Source organism: Meles meles, chromosome 6 (genome assembly GCF_922984935.1).
Source record: "Meles meles chromosome 6, mMelMel3.1 paternal haplotype, whole genome shotgun sequence".
Classification (NCBI taxonomy): domain Eukaryota; kingdom Metazoa; phylum Chordata; class Mammalia; order Carnivora; family Mustelidae; genus Meles; species Meles meles.
Genome location: NC_060071.1, coordinates 29,510,669 through 29,530,440, shown reverse-complemented (window position 1 = coordinate 29,530,440; position 19,772 = coordinate 29,510,669).

The window sequence follows — 19,772 nt, the reverse complement described above, 5'->3', positions numbered from 1 at the left end:
TGGGAACAAACTGCCATTTGTGAATCTTCACTTGAAGATCGCGTTTAGGTTTGGGAAGCATAAGCGTCGTTGTGTGCCCGAACTCAGAGTATCCAACAAGATTCCTGTCTGCCCTTGTACTAAGTTCTTTGCGGAACTGGGAACACACGGCCGCATAGGCCTGTTCGCCTTAAGAGCGTTTATAACATTTGGAAGCCTAAGGGATTAGAAGTGCACTTAACTCAGACTACCCAACTGGCTCCTCGTCTGCCCTGGTTCTAAGGTCTTTCCTGAACTGGGAACACACGGCCGCACAGGCCTGTTCGCCTAAAGAACATTTATACGTATTGGAAGCACAATGGACTGGATGTGCACTTAACTCAGAGTCTCCAACTGGCTTCTAGTCTACCCTTGTTCTGAGTTCTTTCTTGAACTGGGAACAAACGGCCGTATAGGCCTCTTCGCCTTAAGAGGGTTGACCCATTTTGGAAGTCGAAGGGACTGGACGTGCACTTAACGCAGAGTATTCAACTGGCTTCCAGTCTGCCCTTGTTCTAAGCTCTTTCCAGAACCGGGAACACACGACCGCATAGGCCTCTTCACCTTATGAGCATTTATACGTATTGGAAGCCTAAGGGACTGGACGTGCACTTAACTCGGAGTATTCAACTGGCTTCTAGTCTGCCCTTGTTCTAAGTTCTTTCCTGAACTGGGAACACACGGCCGCCTAGGCCTGTTCGCCGTAAGAGCATTGATACGTATTGGAAGCGTAAGGGACTGGACGTGCACTAAACTCAGAGTATGCAACTAGTTTCTAGTCTGCCCTTGTTCTCAGTTCTTTCCTGAATTGGGACCACGCGGCAGAATAGGCCTCCTCGCCGTAAGAGCCTTTATACATTTTGGGAGCCTACGGCCTTAGCCTGGTTTTACTTAGAGCTTACAACTGCTTGTGGTCCACCTTTGCTCTGCGTTCTTTCTTGAATTGCGAACACACTGCCTCCAATGAGACTTCACCTAAAGAGCGATGATACGTTTTGCCAGTCAAAGGGACTGGGTGTGCTGTTCACTCAGAGTATACAAGCAGCGTTCAGACCGTCCTTCTTCTCACTTCTTTCCTCAACTGGGAAAACACTGCCAGAATGGGTTTTAGAATTCAGCGGGATTTTACGTTTTGGAAGCAGAAGTGCATTGCCCGGCACTTAACTCACGGTCTCCTACCTGCCTAGAGAACGCCCTTGTTCGAACACCTTTCCTCCACTGGGGAAACCCTGCCGTTTAGGAGTGTTCATCTTCAGTGCGTTTGTAGGTTTGGGAAGCATCAGGGCCTTCACTTGAATTGAACTCAGAGTGTCCAATACGTTTCTAGTCTGCCCTTGTTCTAAGATCTTTCCTCACCGAGGAACTGGCTGCCACTTATGGGACTTAACCTTCAGAGCGATTATACGCGTTTTGGCAGCAGAAGGGACAGCGTGCACTTACCTTAGAGTATTCAACTTGCCTTCAGTGCGCCCAGGTTCTAACTTCATTCCATAACTGGGAACAAACTGCCATTTGTGAATCTTCACTTGAAGATCGCGTTTAGGTTTGGGAAGCATAAGCGTCGTTGTGTGCCCGAACTCAGAGTATCCAACAAGATTCCTGTCTGCCCTTGTACTAAGTTCTTTGCGGAACTGGGAACACACGGCCGCATAGGCCTGTTCGCCTTAAGAGCGTTTATAACATTTGGAAGCCTAAGGGATTAGAAGTGCACTTAACTCAGAGTACCCAACTGGCTCCTCGTCTGCCCTGGTTCTGAGGTCTTTCCTGAACTGGGAGCACACGGCCGCACAGGCCTGTTCGCCTAAAGAACATTTATACGTATTGGAAGCACAATGGACTGGATGTGCACTTAACTCAGAGTCTCCAACTGGCTTCTAGTCTACCCTTGTTCTAAGTTCTTTCTTGAACTGGGAACAAACGGCCGTATAGGCCTCTTCGCCTTAAGAGGGTTGACCCATTTTGGAAGTCGAAGGGACTGGACGTGCACTTAACGCAGAGTATTCAACTGGCTTCCAGTCTGCCCTTGTTCTAAGCTCTTTCCAGAACCGGGAACACACGACCGCATAGGCCTCTTCACCTTATGAGCATTTATACGTATTGGAAGCCTAAGGGACTGGACGTGCACTTAACTCGGAGTATTCAACTGGCTTCTAGTCTGCCCTTGTTCTAAGTTCTTTCCTGAACTGGGAACACACGGCCGCCTAGGCCTGTTCGCCGTAAGAGCATTGATACGTATTGGAAGCGTAAGGGACTGGACGTGCACTAAACTCAGAGTAGGCAACTAGTTTCTAGTCTGCCCTTGTTCTCAGTTCTTTCCTGAATTGGGACCACGCGGCAGAATAGGCCTCCTCGCCGTAAGAGCCTTTATACATTTTGGGAGCCTACGGCCTTAGCCTGGTTTTACTTAGAGCTTACAACTGCTTGTGGTCCACCTTTGCTCTGCGTTCTTTCTTGAATTGCGAACACACTGCCTCCAATGAGACTTCACCTAAAGAGCGATGATACGTTTTGCCAGTCAAAGGGACTGGGTGTGCTGTTCACTCAGAGTATACAAGCAGCGTTCAGACCGTCCTTCTTCTCACTTCTTTCCTCAACTGGGAAAACACTGCCAGAATGGGTTTTAGAATTCAGCGGGATTTTACGTTTTGGAAGCAGAAGTGCATTGCCCGGCACTTAACTCACGGTCTCCTACCTGCCTAGAGAACGCCCTTGTTCGAACACCTTTCCTCCACTGGGGAAACCCTGCCGTTTAGGAGTGTTCATCTTCAGTGCGTTTGTAGGTTTGGGAAGCATCAGGGCCTTCACTTGAATTGAACTCAGAGTGTCCAATACGTTTCTAGTCTGCCCTTGTTCTAAGATCTTTCCTCACCGAGGAACTGGCTGCCACTTATGGGACTTAACCTTCAGAGCGATTATACGCGTTTTGGCAGCAGAAGGGACAGCGTGCACTTACCTTAGAGTATTCAACTTGCCTTCAGTGCGCCCAGGTTCTAACTTCATTCCATAACTGGGAACAAACTGCCATTTGTGAATCTTCACTTGAAGATCGCGTTTAGGTTTGGGAAGCATAAGCGTCGTTGTGTGCCCGAACTCAGAGTATCCAACAAGATTCCTGTCTGCCCTTGTACTAAGTTCTTTGCGGAACTGGGAACACACGGCCGCATAGGCCTGTTCGCCTTAAGAGCGTTTATAACATTTGGAAGCCTAAGGGATTAGAAGTGCACTTAACTCAGACTACCCAACTGGCTCCTCGTCTGCCCTGGTTCTAAGGTCTTTCCTGAACTGGGAACACACGGCCGCACAGGCCTGTTCGCCTAAAGAACATTTATACGTATTGGAAGCACAATGGACTGGATGTGCACTTAACTCAGAGTCTCCAACTGGCTTCTAGTCTACCCTTGTTCTGAGTTCTTTCTTGAACTGGGAACAAACGGCCGTATAGGCCTCTTCGCCTTAAGAGGGTTGACCCATTTTGGAAGTCGAAGGGACTGGACGTGCACTTAACGCAGAGTATTCAACTGGCTTCCAGTCTGCCCTTGTTCTAAGCTCTTTCCAGAACCGGGAACACACGACCGCATAGGCCTCTTCACCTTATGAGCATTTATACGTATTGGAAGCCTAAGGGACTGGACGTGCACTTAACTCGGAGTATTCAACTGGCTTCTAGTCTGCCCTTGTTCTAAGTTCTTTCCTGAACTGGGAACACACGGCCGCCTAGGCCTGTTCGCCGTAAGAGCATTGATACGTATTGGAAGCGTAAGGGACTGGACGTGCACTAAACTCAGAGTATGCAACTAGTTTCTAGTCTGCCCTTGTTCTCAGTTCTTTCCTGAATTGGGACCACGCGGCAGAATAGGCCTCCTCGCCGTAAGAGCCTTTATACATTTTGGGAGCCTACGGCCTTAGCCTGGTTTTACTTAGAGCTTACAACTGCTTGTGGTCCACCTTTGCTCTGCGTTCTTTCTTGAATTGCGAACACACTGCCTCCAATGAGACTTCACCTAAAGAGCGATGATACGTTTTGCCAGTCAAAGGGACTGGGTGTGCTGTTCACTCAGAGTATACAAGCAGCGTTCAGACCGTCCTTCTTCTCACTTCTTTCCTCAACTGGGAAAACACTGCCAGAATGGGTTTTAGAATTCAGCGGGATTTTACGTTTTGGAAGCAGAAGTGCATTGCCCGGCACTTAACTCACGGTCTCCTACCTGCCTAGAGAACGCCCTTGTTCGAACACCTTTCCTCCACTGGGGAAACCCTGCCGTTTAGGAGTGTTCATCTTCAGTGCGTTTGTAGGTTTGGGAAGCATCAGGGCCTTCACTTTAATTGAACTCAGAGTGTCCAATACGTGTCTAGTCTGCCCTTGTTCTAAGATCTTTCCTCACCGAGGAACTGGCTGCCACTTATGGGACTTAACCTTCAGAGCGATTATACGCGTTTTGGCAGCAGAAGGGACAGCGTGCACTTACCTTAGAGTATTCAACTTGCCTTCAGTGCGCCCAGGTTCTAACTTCATTCCATAACTGGGAACAAACTGCCATTTGTGAATCTTCACTTGAAGATCGCGTTTAGGTTTGGGAAGCATAAGCGTCGTTGTGTGCCCGAACTCAGAGTATCCAACAAGATTCCTGTCTGCCCTTGTACTAAGTTCTTTGCGGAACTGGGAACACACGGCCGCATAGGCCTGTTCGCCTTAAGAGCGTTTATAACATTTGGAAGCCTAAGGGATTAGAAGTGCACTTAACTCAGAGTACCCAACTGGCTCCTCGTCTGCCCTGGTTCTGAGGTCTTTCCTGAACTGGGAGCACACGGCCGCACAGGCCTGTTCGCCTAAAGAACATTTATACGTATTGGAAGCACAATGGACTGGATGTGCACTTAACTCAGAGTCTCCAACTGGCTTCTAGTCTACCCTTGTTCTAAGTTCTTTCTTGAACTGGGAACAAACGGCCGTATAGGCCTCTTCGCCTTAAGAGGGTTGACCCATTTTGGAAGTCGAAGGGACTGGACGTGCACTTAACGCAGAGTATTCAACTGGCTTCCAGTCTGCCCTTGTTCTAAGCTCTTTCCAGAACCGGGAACACACGACCGCATAGGCCTCTTCACCTTATGAGCATTTATACGTATTGGAAGCCTAAGGGACTGGACGTGCACTTAACTCGGAGTATTCAACTGGCTTCTAGTCTGCCCTTGTTCTAAGTTCTTTCCTGAACTGGGAACACACGGCCGCCTAGGCCTGTTCGCCGTAAGAGCATTGATACGTATTGGAAGCGTAAGGGACTGGACGTGCACTAAACTCAGAGTATGCAACTAGTTTCTAGTCTGCCCTTGTTCTCAGTTCTTTCCTGAATTGGGACCACGCGGCAGAATAGGCCTCCTCGCCGTAAGAGCCTTTATACATTTTGGGAGCCTACGGCCTTAGCCTGGTTTTACTTAGAGCTTACAACTGCTTGTGGTCCACCTTTGCTCTGCGTTCTTTCTTGAATTGCGAACACACTGCCTCCAATGAGACTTCACCTAAAGAGCGATGATACGTTTTGCCAGTCAAAGGGACTGGGTGTGCTGTTCACTCAGAGTATACAAGCAGCGTTCAGACCGTCCTTCTTCTCACTTCTTTCCTCAACTGGGAAAACACTGCCAGAATGGGTTTTAGAATTCAGCGGGATTTTACGTTTTGGAAGCAGAAGTGCATTGCCCGGCACTTAACTCACGGTCTCCTACCTGCCTAGAGAACGCCCTTGTTCGAACACCTTTCCTCCACTGGGGAAACCCTGCCGTTTAGGAGTGTTCATCTTCAGTGCGTTTGTAGGTTTGGGAAGCATCAGGGCCTTCACTTGAATTGAACTCAGAGTGTCCAATACGTGTCTAGTCTGCCCTTGTTCTAAGATCTTTCCTCACCGAGGAACTGGCTGCCACTTATGGGACTTAACCTTCAGAGCGATTATACGCGTTTTGGCAGCAGAAGGGACAGCGTGCACTTACCTTAGAGTATTCAACTTGCCTTCAGTGCGCCCAGGTTCTAACTTCATTCCATAACTGGGAACAAACTGCCATTTGTGAATCTTCACTTGAAGATCGCGTTTAGGTTTGGGAAGCATAAGCGTCGTTGTGTGCCCGAACTCAGAGTATCCAACAAGATTCCTGTCTGCCCTTGTACTAAGTTCTTTGCGGAACTGGGAACACACGGCCGCATAGGCCTGTTCGCCTTAAGAGCGTTTATAACATTTGGAAGCCTAAGGGATTAGAAGTGCACTTAACTCAGACTACCCAACTGGCTCCTCGTCTGCCCTGGTTCTAAGGTCTTTCCTGAACTGGGAACACACGGCCGCACAGGCCTGTTCGCCTAAAGAACATTTATACGTATTGGAAGCACAATGGACTGGATGTGCACTTAACTCAGAGTCTCCAACTGGCTTCTAGTCTACCCTTGTTCTGAGTTCTTTCTTGAACTGGGAACAAACGGCCGTATAGGCCTCTTCGCCTTAAGAGGGTTGACCCATTTTGGAAGTCGAAGGGACTGGACGTGCACTTAACGCAGAGTATTCAACTGGCTTCCAGTCTGCCCTTGTTCTAAGCTCTTTCCAGAACCGGGAACACACGACCGCATAGGCCTCTTCACCTTATGAGCATTTATACGTATTGGAAGCCTAAGGGACTGGACGTGCACTTAACTCGGAGTATTCAACTGGCTTCTAGTCTGCCCTTGTTCTAAGTTCTTTCCTGAACTGGGAACACACGGCCGCCTAGGCCTGTTCGCCGTAAGAGCATTGATACGTATTGGAAGCGTAAGGGACTGGACGTGCACTAAACTCAGAGTATGCAACTAGTTTCTAGTCTGCCCTTGTTCTCAGTTCTTTCCTGAATTGGGACTACGCGGCAGAATAGGCCTCCTCGCCGTAAGAGCCTTTATACATTTTGGGAGCCTACGGCCTTAGCCTGGTTTTACTTAGAGCTTACAACTGCTTGTGGTCCACCTTTGCTCTGCGTTCTTTCTTGAATTGCGAACACACTGCCTCCACTGAGACTTCACCTAAAGAGCGATGATACGTTTTGCCAGTCAAAGGGACTGGGTGTGCTGTTCACTCAGAGTATACAAGCAGCGTTCAGACCGTCCTTCTTCTCACTTCTTTCCTCAACTGGGAAAACACTGCCAGAATGGGTTTTAGAATTCAGCGGGATTTTACGTTTTGGAAGCAGAAGTGCATTGCCCGGCACTTAACTCACGGTCTCCTACCTGCCTAGAGAACGCCCTTGTTCGAACACCTTTCCTCCACTGGGGAAACCCTGCCGTTTAGGAGTGTTCATCTTCAGTGCGTTTGTAGGTTTGGGAAGCATCAGGGCCTTCACTTGAATTGAACTCAGAGTGTCCAATACGTGTCTAGTCTGCCCTTGTTCTAAGATCTTTCCTCACCGAGGAACTGGCTGCCACTTATGGGACTTAACCTTCAGAGCGATTATACGCGTTTTGGCAGCAGAAGGGACAGCGTGCACTTACCTTAGAGTATTCAACTTGCCTTCAGTGCGCCCAGGTTCTAACTTCATTCCATAACTGGGAACAAACTGCCATTTGTGAATCTTCACTTGAAGATCGCGTTTAGGTTTGGGAAGCATAAGCGTCGTTGTGTGCCCGAACTCAGAGTATCCAACAAGATTCCTGTCTGCCCTTGTACTAAGTTCTTTGCGGAACTGGGAACACACGGCCGCATAGGCCTGTTCGCCTTAAGAGCGTTTATAACATTTGGAAGCCTAAGGGATTAGAAGTGCACTTAACTCAGAGTACCCAACTGGCTCCTCGTCTGCCCTGGTTCTAAGGTCTTTCCTGAACTGGGAACACACGGCCGCACAGGCCTGTTCGCCTAAAGAACATTTATACGTATTGGAAGCACAATGGACTGGATGTGCACTTAACTCAGAGTCTCCAACTGGCTTCTAGTCTACCCTTGTTCTGAGTTCTTTCTTGAACTGGGAACAAACGGCCGTATAGGCCTCTTCGCCTTAAGAGGGTTGACCCATTTTGGAAGTCGAAGGGACTGGACGTGCACTTAACGCAGAGTATTCAACTGGCTTCCAGTCTGCCCTTGTTCTAAGCTCTTTCCAGAACCGGGAACACACGACCGCATAGGCCTCTTCACCTTATGAGCATTTATACGTATTGGAAGCCTAAGGGACTGGACGTGCACTTAACTCGGAGTATTCAACTGGCTTCTAGTCTGCCCTTGTTCTAAGTTCTTTCCTGAACTGGGAACACACGGCCGCCTAGGCCTGTTCGCCGTAAGAGCATTGATACGTATTGGAAGCGTAAGGGACTGGACGTGCACTAAACTCAGAGTATGCAACTAGTTTCTAGTCTGCCCTTGTTCTCAGTTCTTTCCTGAATTGGGACCACGCGGCAGAATAGGCCTCCTCGCCGTAAGAGCCTTTATACATTTTGGGAGCCTACGGCCTTAGCCTGGTTTTACTTAGAGCTTACAACTGCTTGTGGTCCACCTTTGCTCTGCGTTCTTTCTTGAATTGCGAACACACTGCCTCCAATGAGACTTCACCTAAAGAGCGATGATACGTTTTGCCAGTCAAAGGGACTGGGTGTGCTGTTCACTCAGAGTATACAAGCAGCGTTCAGACCGTCCTTCTTCTCACTTCTTTCCTCAACTGGGAAAACACTGCCAGAATGGGTTTTAGAATTCAGCGGGATTTTACGTTTTGGAAGCAGAAGTGCATTGCCCGGCACTTAACTCACGGTCTCCTACCTGCCTAGAGAACGCCCTTGTTCGAACACCTTTCCTCCACTGGGGAAACCCTGCCGTTTAGGAGTGTTCATCTTCAGTGCGTTTGTAGGTTTGGGAAGCATCAGGGCCTTCACTTGAATTGAACTCAGAGTGACCAATACGTTTCTAGTCTGCCCTTGTTCTAAGATCTTTCCTCACCGAGGAACTGGCTGCCACTTATGGGACTTAACCTTAAGAGCGATTATACGCGTTTTGGCAGCAGAAGGGACAGCGTGCACTTACCTTAGAGTATTCAACTTGCCTTCAGTGCGCCCAGGTTCTAACTTCATTCCATAACTGGGAACAAACTGCCATTTGTGAATCTTCACTTGAAGATCGCGTTTAGGTTTGGGAAGCATAAGCGTCGTTGTGTGCCCGAACTCAGAGTATCCAACAAGATTCCTGTCTGCCCTTGTACTAAGTTCTTTGCGGAACTGGGAACACACGGCCGCATAGGCCTGTTCGCCTTAAGAGCGTTTATAACATTTGGAAGCCTAAGGGATTAGAAGTGCACTTAACTCAGAGTACCCAACTGGCTCCTCGTCTGCCCTGGTTCTGAGGTCTTTCCTGAACTGGGAGCACACGGCCGCACAGGCCTGTTCGCCTAAAGAACATTTATACGTATTGGAAGCACAATGGACTGGATGTGCACTTAACTCAGAGTCTCCAACTGGCTTCTAGTCTACCCTTGTTCTAAGTTCTTTCTTGAACTGGGAACAAACGGCCGTATAGGCCTCTTCGCCTTAAGAGGCTTGACCCATTTTGGAAGTCGAAGGGACTGGACGTGCACTTAACGCAGAGTATTCAACTGGCTTCCAGTCTGCCCTTGTTCTAAGCTCTTTCCAGAACCGGGAACACACGACCGCATAGGCCTCTTCACCTTATGAGCATTTATACGTATTGGAAGCCTAAGGGACTGGACGTGCACTTAACTCGGAGTATTCAACTGGCTTCTAGTCTGCCCTTGTTCTAAGTTCTTTCCTGAACTGGGAACACACGGCCGCCTAGGCCTGTTCGCCGTAAGAGCATTGATACGTATTGGAAGCGTAAGGGACTGGACGTGCACTAAACTCAGAGTATGCAACTAGTTTCTAGTCTGCCCTTGTTCTCAGTTCTTTCCTGAATTGGGACCACGCGGCAGAATAGGCCTCCTCGCCGTAAGAGCCTTTATACATTTTGGGAGCCTACGGCCTTAGCCTGGTTTTACTTAGAGCTTACAACTGCTTGTGGTCCACCTTTGCTCTGCGTTCTTTCTTGAATTGCGAACACACTGCCTCCAATGAGACTTCACCTAAAGAGCGATGATACGTTTTGCCAGTCAAAGGGACTGGGTGTGCTGTTCACTCAGAGTATACAAGCAGCGTTCAGACCGTCCTTCTTCTCACTTCTTTCCTCAACTGGGAAAACACTGCCAGAATGGGTTTTAGAATTCAGCGGGATTTTACGTTTTGGAAGCAGAAGTGCATTGCCCGGCACTTAACTCACGGTCTCCTACCTGCCTAGAGAACGCCCTTGTTCGAACACCTTTCCTCCACTGGGGAAACCCTGCCGTTTAGGAGTGTTCATCTTCAGTGCGTTTGTAGGTTTGGGAAGCATCAGGGCCTTCACTTGAATTGAACTCAGAGTGTCCAATACGTTTCTAGTCTGCCCTTGTTCTAAGATCTTTCCTCACCGAGGAACTGGCTGCCACTTATGGGACTTAACCTTCAGAGCGATTATACGCGTTTTGGCAGCAGAAGGGACAGCGTGCACTTACCTTAGAGTATTCAACTTGCCTTCAGTGCGCCCAGGTTCTAACTTCATTCCATAACTGGGAACAAACTGCCATTTGTGAATCTTCACTTGAAGATCGCGTTTAGGTTTGGGAAGCATAAGCGTCGTTGTGTGCCCGAACTCAGAGTATCCAACAAGATTCCTGTCTGCCCTTGTACTAAGTTCTTTGCGGAACTGGGAACACACGGCCGCATAGGCCTGTTCGCCTGAAGAGCGTTTATAACATTTGGAAGCCTAAGGGATTAGAAGTGCACTTAACTCAGAGTACCCAACTGGCTCCTCGTCTGCCCTGGTTCTAAGGTCTTTCCTGAACTGGGAACACACGGCCGCACAGGCCTCTTCGCCTAAAGAACATTTATACGTATTGGAAGCACAATGGACTGGATGTGCACTTAACTCAGAGTATCCAACTGGCTTCTAGTCTACCCTTGTTCTGAGTTCTTTCTTGAACTGGGAACAAACGGCCGTATAGGCCTCTTCGCCTTAAGAGGGTTGACCCATTTTGGAAGTCGAAGGGACTGGACGTGCACTTAACGCAGAGTATTCAACTGGCTTCCAGTCTGCCCTTGTTCTAAGCTCTTTCCAGAACCGGGAACACACGACCGCATAGGCCTCTTCACCTTATGAGCATTTATACGTATTGGAAGCCTAAGGGACTGGACGTGCACTTAACTCGGAGTATTCAACTGGCTTCTAGTCTGCCCTTGTTCTAAGTTCTTTCCTGTACTGGGAACACGCGGCAGAATAGACCTCCTTGCAGTAAGAGCCTTTATACGTTTTTGAAGCCTACGGCCTTAGCCTGCTTTTTACTTAGAACTTCCAACTGCTTCTGGTCCGCGTTTGCTCTGTGTTCTTTCCTGAACTGTGAACACACTCCCTCAAATGAGACTTCACCTAAAGAGCGATGATACGTTTTGGCAGTCTAAAGGACTGTGTGTGCTCTTCACGCAGAGTATACAAGTAGCGTTCAGACAGTCCTTGTACTCACTTCTCTCCTCAACTGGGAAAACAGTGCCAGAATGGGTTTTAGAATTAAGCGGGATTTTACATTTCGGAAGCAGAAGCGCACTGGCGAGCACTTAACTCCGGGTCTCCTACCTGCCTAGAGACCGCCCTTGTTCGAACACCTTTCCTCCACTGGGGCAACACTGCCGCTTAGGAGTGTTCATCTTCAGTGCGTTTGTAGGTTTGGGAAGCATCAGGGCGTTCACTTCAATTGAACTCAGAGTGTCCAACATGTTTCTAGTCTACCCTTGTTCTAAGATCTTTCCTCACCTAGGAACTGGCTGCCACTTATGGGACTTAACCTTAAGAGCGATTATACGTTTTGGCAGCAGAAGGGACAACGTGCACTTACCTTAGAGTATTCAACTTGCCTTCAGTGTGCCCAGGTTCTAACCTCATTCCATAACTGGGAAAAAACTGCTATTTGTGAATCTTCACTTTAAGATCGAGTTTAGGTTTTGGAAGCATAAGCGTCGTTGTGTGCCCTAACTCAGAGTATCCAACAAGATTCTTGTCTGTCCTTGTACTAAGTTCTTTCTGAACTGGGAACACACGGCCGCATCGGCCTGTTCGCCTTAAGAGCGATTATACCATTTGGAGGTTCAGGGATTAGACCTGCCCTTAACTCAGAGTATTCAGCTGGCTTCCAGACTTCCCTTGTTCTAAGTTCTTTCGAGAACTGGGAACACACGACCGCATAGGCCTCTTCAACTTATGAGCATTTATACGTATTGGCAGCCTTAGGGACTGGACGTGCACTTAACTCAGAGTATTCAACTGTCTTCTAGTCAGCCCTTGTTCTAAGTTCTTTCCTGAACTGGGAACACACGGCCGCATAGGCCTGAACGCCGTAAGAGCATTGATACGATTTGGAAGCATAAGGGACTGGACGTGCACTTAACTCAGAGTATCCAACTGGCTTCTAGTCTGCCCTTGTTCTATGTTCTTTCCTGAATGGAGAACACAAGGCAGAATAGGCCTCCTCGCCGTAAGAGCCTTTATACATTTTGGAAGCCTACGGGCCTTAGCCTGCCTTTTACTTAGAGCTTACAACTTGTCTATCGTCCGCCTTTGCTCTGAGTTCTTTCCTGAACTGCGAGCACATTGCCTCAAATGAGACTTCACCTAAAGAGCGATGATACGTTTTGGCAGTCTAAGGGACTGGTTGTGCTGTTCACTCAGAGTATACAAGCAGAGTTCAGACCGTCAATCTAACTTCTCTCCTCAACTGGGAAAACACTGCCAGAATGGGTTTTAGAATTAAGCGGGATTTTACATTTCGGAAGCAGAAGCGCACTGGCGAGCACTTAACTCTGGGTCTCCTACCTGCCTAGAGACCGCCCTTGTTCGAACACCTTTCCTCCACTGGGGCAACACTGCCGCTTAGGAGTGTTCATCTTCAGTGCGTTTGTAGGTTTGGGAAGCATCAGGGCGTTCACTTCAATTTAACTCAGAGTGTCCAACATGTTTCTAGTCTACCCTTGTTCTAAGATCTTTCCTCACCTAGGAACTGGCTGCCACTTATGGGACTTAACCTTAAGAGCGATTATACGTTTTGGCAGCAGAAGGGACAACGTGCACTTACCTTAGAGTATTCAACTTGCCTTCAGTGTGCCCAGGTTCTAACCTCATTCCATAACTGGGAACAAACTGCTATTTGTGAATCTTCACTTTAAGATCGAGTTTAGGTTTTGGAAGCATAAGCGTCGTTGTGTGCCCTAACTCAGAGTATCCAACCAGATTCTTGTCTGTCCTTGTACTAAGTTCTTTTCTGAACTGGGAAAACACGGCCGCATAGGCCTGTTCGCCTTAAGAGCATATATAATATTTGGAAGCCTAAGGGACTGGAAGTGCACTTAACTCAGAGTATCCAACTGGCTCCTACTCTGCCCTTGTTCTAAGGTCTTTCCTGTACTGGGAACACACGGCCGCATAGGCCTGTTCGCCTAAAGAACATTTATACGTATTGGAAGCACAATGGACTGGACGTGCACTTAACTCATAGTATCCAACTGGCTTCTAGTTTACCCTTGTTCTAAGTTCTTTCTTGAACTGGGAACAAATGGCCGTATAGGCCTCTTCGCCTTAAGTAGGTTTACACATTTTGGAAGTCTAAGGGACTGGACGTGCACTTAACTCAGAGTATTCAACTGGCTTCAAGTCTGCCCTTGTTCAAGGTCTTCCCTGACCTGGGGACACATGGCCGCATAGGCCTGTTTGCCGTAAGAGCATTTATACGTATTGGAAGCCTAAGGGACTGGACGTGCACTTAACTCAGAGTATTCAACTGGCTTCTAGTCTGCCCTTGTTCTAAGTTCTTTCCTGAACTGGGAACACACGGCCGCATAGGCCTGTTTGCCGTAAGAGCATTTATACATATTGGAACCGTAAGGGACTGGACGTGCACTAAACTCAGAGTATGCAACTAGTTTCTAGTCTGCCCTTGTTCTAAGTTCTTTCCTGAATTGGGAACACGCGGCAGAATAGGCCTCCTCGCAGTAAGAGCCTTTATGCCTTTTGAAAGCCTACGGCCTTAGCCTGGTTTTACTTAGAGCTTACAACTGCTTGTGGTCCGCCTTTGCTCTGCGTTCTTTCTTGAACTGTGAACACACTGCCTCAACTGAGACTTCACCTAAAGAGCGATGATACGTTTTGGCAGTCTAAGGGACTGGGTGTTCTCTTCACTCAGAGGATACAAGTATCGTCAGACCGTCCTTGTTCTAACTTCTTTCCTGAACTGGGAAAACACTGGTAGAAATGGTTTTAGTATTAAGCGGGATTTTACGTTTTGGAAGCAGAAGCGCATTGGCCGGCACTTATCTCAGGGTCTTCTACCTGCCTAGAGACCGCCCTTGTTCGAACACCTTTCCTCCACAGAAGAAACACTGCCATTTTGGAGTATTCATCTTCTGTGCGTTTGTAGGTTTTGGAAGCATAAGGGCGTTCACTTCAATTTAATTCAGAGTGTCCAACATGTTTCTAGTCTGCCCTTGTTCTAAGATCATTCCTCACCTAGGAACTCGCTGCCACTTATGGGACTTAACCTTAAGAGCAATTATACGTTTTGAAAGCAGAAGGGACTTGCGTGCACTTACCCTAGAGCATACAACTTGCCTCTAGTGCGCCCAGGTTCTAACTTCATTCCATAACTGGGAACAAACTGCCTTTTGTGAAACTTCACTTGAAGATCGCGTTTAGGTTTTGGAAGCATAAGCGTCATTGTGTGCCCTAACTCAGAGTATCCAACAAGATTCTTGTCTGCCCTTGTAATAAAGTTCTATCCTGAACTGGAACACACGGCCGCATAGGCCTGTTCATCGTAAGAGCATTGATCTGATTTGGAAGCATAAGGGACTGGACTTGCACTTAACTCAGAGTATCCAACTGGCGTCTAGTCTGCCCTTGATCTAAGTTCTTTCCTGAACTGGGAACACACGTCCGCATAGGCCTCTTCGCCTTAAGAGGTTTTACGCATTTTGGAAGTCTAAGGGACTGGACGTGCACTTAACTCAGAATATTCAGATGGCTTCCAGTCTTCCCTTGTTCTAAGTTCTTTCGAGAACTGGGAACTCAAGACTGCATAGGCCTCTTCACCTTATGAGCATTTATACGTATTGGAAGCCTTAAGGACTGGACGTGCACTTAACTCAGAGTATTCAACTGGGTTCTAGTCTGCCTTTGTTCTAAGTTCTTTCCTGATCTGGGAACACACGGCCGCATTGGCCGGTTCGCCGTAAGAGCATTGATACGATTTGGAAGGATAAGGGACTGGACGTGCACTTAACTCAGAGTATCCAACTGGCTTCTAGTCTGCCCTTGTTCTATGTTCTTTCCTGAACGGAGAACACGCGGCAGAATAGGCCTCTTCGCCGTAAGAGCCTTTATAGGTTTTGGAAGCCTACGGGCCTTAGCCTGCATTTTTCTTAGAGCTTACAACTTGCTTATCGTCCACCTTTGCTCTGAGTTCTTTCCTGAACTGCGCACACACTGCCACAAATGAGACTTCACCTAAAGCGCGGTGATACGGATTGGAAGTCTAAGGGACTGGGTGTGTACTTCACTCAGAGTTTAAAAGTAGGGTGCAGACTGTCCTTGTTCTAACTTCTTCCCTCAACTGGGAAAACACTGCCAGAATTGGTTTTAGTATTAAGCGGGATTTTACGTTTTGACAGCAGAAGTGCATTGGCGAGCACTGAACTCAGGGTCTCCTACCTTCCTAGAGACCACCCGCGTTCGAACACCTTTCCTCCACTGGGAAAACACTGCCGTATTGCAGTGTTCATCTTCAGTGCGTTTGTAGGTTTTGGAAGCGCAAAGGCATCACTTGAATTTAATTCAGAGTGTCCAACATGTTTCTAGTCTGCCCTTGTTCTAAGATCTTTCCTCACATGGGAACTCACTGCCACTTATGGGACTTAACCTTAAGAGCGATTATACGTTTTGAAAGCAGAAGGGACTTGCGTGCATTTACCCTTAGAGTATTCAACTTGCCTCCAGTGTGCCCTGGTTCTACCTTCATTCCATAACTGGGAACAAACTGCCATTTGTGAATCTTCACTTTAAGATCGCGTTTAGGTTTTGGAAGCATAAGCGTCGTTGTGTGCCCTAACTCAGAGTATCCAACAAGATTCTGGTCTGTCCTTGTACTAAGTTCTTTCTGAACTGGGAACACACGGCCTCATAGGCCTGTTGCCTTAAGAGGGTTTATAACATTTGCAAGTCTAAGGAACAAGAGGTGCACTTAACTCAGAGTATCCAACTGGCTTCTAGTCTGCCCTGGTTCTAAGTTCTTTCCTGAACTGAGAACACATGGCAGAGTAGGCCTCCTCGCAGTAACAGCCTTTATACGTTTTGGAAGCCTACGGCCTTAGCCTGAATTTTACTTAGAGCTTCCAACTGCTTGTGGTCCGCCTTTGCTCTGAGTTCTTTCCTGAACTGTGAACACACTGCCACAATTGAGACTTCACCTATAGAGCGATGATACGTTTTGGAAGTCTAAGGGACTGGGTGTGCACTTCCCTCAGAGTATACAAGTTGGCTTCAGTACGTCCTTGTTCTAAGTTCTGTCCTCAACTGGGAAAACACTGCCAGAATGGGTTTTAGTATTATGCGGGATTTTACATTTTGGATGCAGAAGCGCATTGGCGGGCACTTAACTCCGGGTCTCCTACCTGCCTAGAGACCGCCCTTGTTCGAGCACCTTTCCTCCACTGGGGAAACACTGCCGTTTAGGAGTGTTCAACTTCAGTGCGTTTGTAGGTTTTGGAAGCATAAGGGCGTTCACTTCAGTTTAACTCAGAGTGTCCAACATGTTTCTAGTCTGCCCTTGTTATAAGATCTTTCCTCACCTGGGAACTCACTGCCACTTATGGGTGTTAGCCTTAAGAGCCATTATACGTTTTGGCAGCTGAAGGGACTTGCGTGCACTTACCTTAGAGTATTCAGCTTGCCTCTAGTGCGCCCAGGTTCTAACTTCATTCCATAACTGGGAACAAACTGCCATTTGTGAATCTTCACTTAAAGATCGTGTTTACATTTTGGAAGCATAAGCGTCTTTGTGTGCCCTATCTCAGAGTATCCAACAAGATTCTTGTCTGCCCTTGTACTAAGTTCTTTTCTGAACTGGAAACCTCGGCCGCATGGGCCTGTTTGCGGTAATAGTGTTTATGCCATTTGGAAGCCTAAGGGACTGGACGTGCGCTTAACTCAGAGTATCCAACTGGCTTCTAGTCGACCCTTGTTCTAAGGTCTTTCCTGAACTGGGAACACAAGGACTCATAGGCCTCTTCGCCTTAAGAGCGTTTATACATTTTGGAAGCCTAAGGTACTGCTCGTGCACTTAACTCAGAGTATCCAACTGGCTTCTAGTCTGCCCTGGTTCTAAGTTCTTTCCTGAACTGGGAACTCACGGCCGCATAGGCCAATTCGCCTTATGAGCATTTATTCGTTTTGGAAGCATAAGGGACTGGAACTGCACTTAACTCAGAGTATCCAACTAGCTTCTAGTCTGCCCTTGTTATAAGTTCTTTCCTGAACTGGGAACTCACGGCCGCATAGGCCTGTTCGCCTTAGAGCATTTATACCATTTGGAAGCCTAAGGGACTGGACGTGCACTTAACTCAGAGTATTCGACTGGCTTCTAGTCTGTCCTTGTTCTAAGTTCTTTCCTGTACTGGGAACACACGGCCGCATCGCCTGTTCGACTTAAGAACATTTATACGTATTGGAAGCTTAAGGGACTGGACGTGCACTTAACTCAGAGTATCCAACTGGCTTCTAGTCTGCCCTTATTCTAAGGTCTTTCCTGAACTGGGAACACACCGTCGCATTGGCCTCTTCGACTTAATAGCGTTTATACATTTTTGGAAGCTTAAGGGACTGGACGTGCACTTATCTTAGAGTATCCAACTGGCTTCTCATCTTTCCTTTTTCTAACTTCTTTCCTGAACTGGGAACACACGGACGCATAGGCCTCTTCGCCTTATGAGCATTTCTTCGTTGGAAGCATAAGAGACTGGACGTACACTTAACTCAGAGCATCCAACTGGCTTCTAGTCTGCTCTTGTTCTAAGTTCTTTCCTGAACTGGGAACACATGGTAGAATAGGCCTCCTCCCAGAAAGAGCCTTTATAAGTTTTGGAAGCCTACAGGCCTTAGCCTGCATTTTCTTAGAGCTTCCAAATGGCTTGTTGTCCGCCTTTGCTCTGAGTTCTTTCCTGAACTGTGAACACACTGCCACAAATGAGACTTCACCTATAGAGCGATGATACGGATTGGAAGTCTAAGAGACTGGGTGTGCACTTCACTCACAGTATACAAGTTGGCTTCAGTCTGTCCTTGTTCTAACTTCTTTCCTCAACTGGGAAAGCACTGACAGATGGGTTTTAGTATTAACTGGGATTTTACGTTTCGGCAGCAGAAGCACATTGGCGATCACTGTACTCAGGGTCTCCTACCTGCCTACAGACAGCCCTTGTTCGAACACCTTTCCTCAAGTGGGAAAACACTGCCATTTAGCAGTGTTCATCTTCAGTGCGTTTGTAGGTTTTGGAAGCATAAGGCCTTCACTTGAATTTAACTCAGAGTGTCCAACATGTTTCTAGTCTGCCCTTGTTCTAAGATCTTTCCTCACCTGGGAACACACAGCCACTTATGGGACTTAACCTTAAGAGTGATTATACCTTTTGGAAGCAGAAGGGACTTGCGTGCACTTACCTTAAAGTATTCAACTTGCCTCTAGTGCACCCAGGTTCTAGCTTCATTCCATATCTTGGAACAAACTGCCATTTGTGAATCTTCACTTTAAAATCGCGTTTACGTTTTGGAAGCATAAGCGTCTTTGTGTGCCCTATCACAGAGGATCGAACAAGATTCTTCGCTGCCCTTGTACTAAGTTCTTTTCTGAACTGGGAACACTCGGTCGCATAGGCCTGTTTGCGATAAGAGTGTTTATGCCATTTGGAAGCCTAAGGGACTGGACGTGCGCTTAACTCAGAGTATCCAACTGGCTTCTAGTCGGCCCTTTTTCTAAATTCTTTCCTGAAGTGGGAACACAGGGACGCATAGGCCTCTTCGCCTTAAGAGCGTTTATACATTTTGGAAGCCTAAGGACTGGACGTGCACTTAACTCAGAGTATCCAACTGGCTTCTAGTCTGCCCTGGTTCTAATTTCTTTCCTGAACTGGGAACTCACGGCCGCATAGGCCTATTCGCCTTATGAGCATTTCTTCGTATTGGAAGCATAAGGGACTGGACCTGCACTTAACTCAGAGTATCCAACTGGCTTCTATTCTGCCCTTGTTCTAAGGTCTTTCCTGAACTGGGAACACACGGCTGCATAGGCCTGTTCGCCTTAGTGCATTTATACCATTTGGAAGCCTACGGGACTGGATGTGCACTTAAATCAGAGTATTCAACTGGCTTCTAGTCTGCCCTTGTTCTAAGTTCTTTAATGAACTGGGAACACACGGACGCATAGGCCTGTTCGCCTTAAGAGTGTTTATACATTTTGGAAGCCTAAGGGACTGGATGTGCACTTAACTCAGAGAATTCAACTGGCTTTTAGTCTGCCCTTGCTCTAAGTTCTTTCCTGAACTGGGAACACACGGATGCATAGACCTCTTCGCCTTAAGAGCGTTTATACATTTTGGGAGCCTAAGGGACTGGACGTGCACTTAACTCGGAGTATCCAACTGGCTTCTAGTCTGCCCTGGT